This window comes from Octopus sinensis, unplaced genomic scaffold (assembly GCF_006345805.1).
Source record: "Octopus sinensis unplaced genomic scaffold, ASM634580v1 Contig04413, whole genome shotgun sequence".
NCBI lineage: Eukaryota > Metazoa > Mollusca > Cephalopoda > Octopoda > Octopodidae > Octopus > Octopus sinensis.
The window spans coordinates 1,483-5,000 of NW_021827429.1; the positions used below are offsets into that span (position 1 = coordinate 1,483).

General features: G+C 40.4%; 1 long non-coding RNA gene across 1 annotated transcript in view; it reads right to left on the reverse strand.

Annotated features, from left to right (window-relative positions):
* Positions 1-355: 355 nt before the first annotated feature.
* Positions 356-3,518, reverse strand: part of LOC118761006 — a 6,998-nt gene continuing 3,835 nt past the window's right edge. Inside the window, exon 3 of the long non-coding RNA XR_004997089.1 lies at positions 356-459. This is a non-coding gene — a long non-coding RNA (uncharacterized LOC118761006). The remainder of the gene's footprint in view (positions 460-3,518) is intronic.

The window sequence follows — 3,518 nt, forward strand, 5'->3', positions numbered from 1 at the left end:
TGATAACTAGCAGTATCGCCCGGCGTTGCTCGGATTTGTAAGGGAAATAACTATATAAGCATTTTTAGAGAGTTATAGCCAAAAAATAGCAAAAAAATGCATAAAAATGGAAAAAAAAATTCTGGTAAATTTTTTTTTTTTAAATCGTTGACTCATCGTAGACATTTTTAGAGAAGTTACTTCCCTTATATAATAGCGAAAAAATGCATTAAAATGGAAAAGATGATGGTAATTTTTTTTAAAATCATAGAATCATCGTAGACGCGCGCTAATACCAGAAGGGCTCGATATGAATCACGACATAAGATACCCGGTTTTGGTTAAACTGCACCGCAAAATGGGGGAGTAGTTAGGAATCTAAATCGTAGGAGACAGACAACACACAACCTTACTTTTATATATAAAGATTAAGTATTACAGAAATGTTTGCAAGGAGTTTATACTCACGACATCGTTAAACTGAAATGAGAAATAATGAAATATACTTAAAAAAGAGGAAATTATTAATTATATACATAAATAAAATGAATATATTTTACAATCAATACAATTTTTGATACCTGCAAATGCATACACGCACGCACACACACACAGTACACACATACACACGTAGCATAATTAAGTATTACATATGGCCTAATTCCGAGGATGTTCCAGTCGCGATAGCAAGGACATAATTTCGATTCCCCGAGCTGGCCGCATGTTGTGTTCTTGAGCAATACTCTTCATGTCAATAATGTTACATGTTACCACATTTGTTTGCAAGTAGGTAACCCTCTGTTTTAAATTTTCCGGGTTCATAGGATTATGCTCAAGGTGGTTTCGTCATTCATACGTGCCATCTTTGCTACATTCACCCATCTTTTTTTTTTAAACATTCGCTAGACAAAACTTGCCTCTCTACTCTCACTTTCCTTTTCAAGTGATACTTGAAGAAGTTGATGAGAGGTTGACCAGAGAGGAAAGTGTTTGTCTCCAATCCTTTCAGACGCGTCCACCAGATATATTCTTTCGCCAGAGCCACAAGGATGATGAAAATGGTTCTTCCTTCCCGTTTGAAGGAAGGAAGCATGACGATATTAACGATAGACTCAGCTGATAAACCGACTCGTTCAGATACATACACACATATATACATACATACATACATACATACATACATACATACATACATACATACATATACATACATAGCTAGATTGATGGATAGATAAATAGATGGATAGATAGACAGACAGACAGACAGACAGATAGATAGATAGATAGATAGATAGATAGATACATACATACATACATACATACATACATACATACATAGCTAGATTGATGGATAGATAGATAGATAGATGGATAGATAGATAGATACATGGATAGATAGATAAATAGGTAGATAGATAGAGAAACAGACAGACAGACAGACAGACAGACAGACAGACAGACAGACAGACAGACAGACAGACAGATAGATAGATAGATAGATAGATAGATAGATAGATAGATAGATAGATAGATAGATAGATAGATAGATAGATAGATAGATAGATAGATAGATAGATGAGTAAGTGTTAAGTGTTAAACAGTTGATTGCGATTAGAAAAAAACAGTCATCGATTAATAATAATTTGATCGTCTCCTTGAGGTCACTCTGCAACCACTGCTGCAGGATCCCCTTCTCGCAACTCGATTCTTTCATTGAATATCTCACACCTGTGACTCTCACTCTAATAACATCTATGCTGTATCCAGCCGCCCCCCACCTAATACCTTCACCCAACCCCCGCTTTTACAATACAACCAGTCCTTTTTTCTCCGTAAGAATCCTACGTTTCTCAGAACATCAACCATGTTGATCTCACTGGTCCTGAAATATACGCAAAAACTGTAGACATAACTCCTAATTTAGGCCATTTTAATGAAAATAAATTAAGAAAATCTCCAGAAGATAACTTCGAACATGTTTCGGTTTTATAAAATCTCTTCAGCTAAACGACCATAGTAGTGATGGGAGAATCACTGATACTGTACTCTCAGCCCCCTTCTTTTTTTGCATAACCTCTTAGATATTTCTAATTAACTCGTTGATACTCCCTTCATTAAATATGTTTATACTAAATTACCTCTAGTTGATTTTTTTTTTTTAATACTGATTCCGAAGGAGGTGGTGGGGTCTGCGTCCATGATATTTTCAGGCTCTCCGACACCGATGAGATTCCGGGTGCTGACCACGTTCCGTTTAAAACATTTGTAGGTTAATAGCCGCAGGAAAGTCCGGAACAGGGAAGAGGAGATTCCAGAGGGATGGTGCTCTTGGAGGTGAGGAAGGAATGGATACCGTGGTTAGTGTGATGCCGGAGGGAGTTTGGCATAAAAAAAAAGTGTTATGGGTGATGGAAGGGCGAGTGAGCTGATTTCAACTGAGTGAGAGACCAGAACAGAAGCCGTAATGGTAGTGAGAGAAGTGAGAAGGAGAGAGAGGGAGAGAGAGAGAGAGATGGAGAGAGAGAGAGAAGAGAGAGAGAGGAGAGAGAGAGAGATGGAGAGAGAGAGAGAGAGAGATGGAGAGAGAGAGAGAGGGAGAGAGAGGTGGAGAGAGAGAGAGATGGAGAGAGAGAGATGGAGAGAGAGAGAGAGGGAGATGGAGAGATGGAGAGAGAGAGAGAGATGGAGAAATAGCATGACTGTAGGTCAGAGGTTGGAGGGTGTGTCTGCTACTGATGGTGATGTCAGTGAACTTTCTCTGCATGTGATTCTGGATGTTAATGCGTGCAACAGTAGTAAAGTCCCGGATGTAGGGTCAGGGGTCCATTGTTGGTCCCACTTGAGTCTTGCAGAGGGTCGCAGCTAGATCTTCATTGGTAGTAAGACACAGCATTTGAGAGTAACACTCAGGGCTGAAGCTATCACTCATGTTTACTGGGGTGTGTGGTGAGGATGTTTTCTTAATATGAGATGGGGTTTTTTTGCAGAGATAAGGTTGGCATGGCTTCCCTGGAGGATGGTCCCAAAGTTTCCGTTTCCATTTATGGAATCACGGAAGGGTTGGTATGTGGTGTCTAGGTTGTGTGTAGATGCTGTATGTTAGTTAGTTAGTTAGTTAGTTAGTTAATTTGGCTCAAAAGCAAATAGCAAGGCCATGTAGGGGGACATGGAGTTAAGTACAGGGTGGTGTTCATGTAAAGAGTTCAGGCCACTTGAGGTCAAGGGAGGCTTTGAACAAAGCGGTCGTCGGCATCTTCACCATCTCGTCTGGCAGCTTGTTCCACGGATCCGCAACCCGGACGGAGAAAGCTCCTCTCCTTCGATTGAGATGAAATCGTCGCAGGTAGAGCTTTTCGGAATGACCCCGCAGCCGACGCTCCGGAGCAGGAGTGAAGAACAGCTCTTTCGAGAGGGTTGTATGGTTCGGGAAAGTTTGGGAAAGAGTGAAGGATCGTTGTTATCTGCATAAGAATAGGCATTACTGAGTTTGGTGGTGGCAAGAAGGCGATTGGTGTATAAAAGGAAGCGAGAAAGGGAGG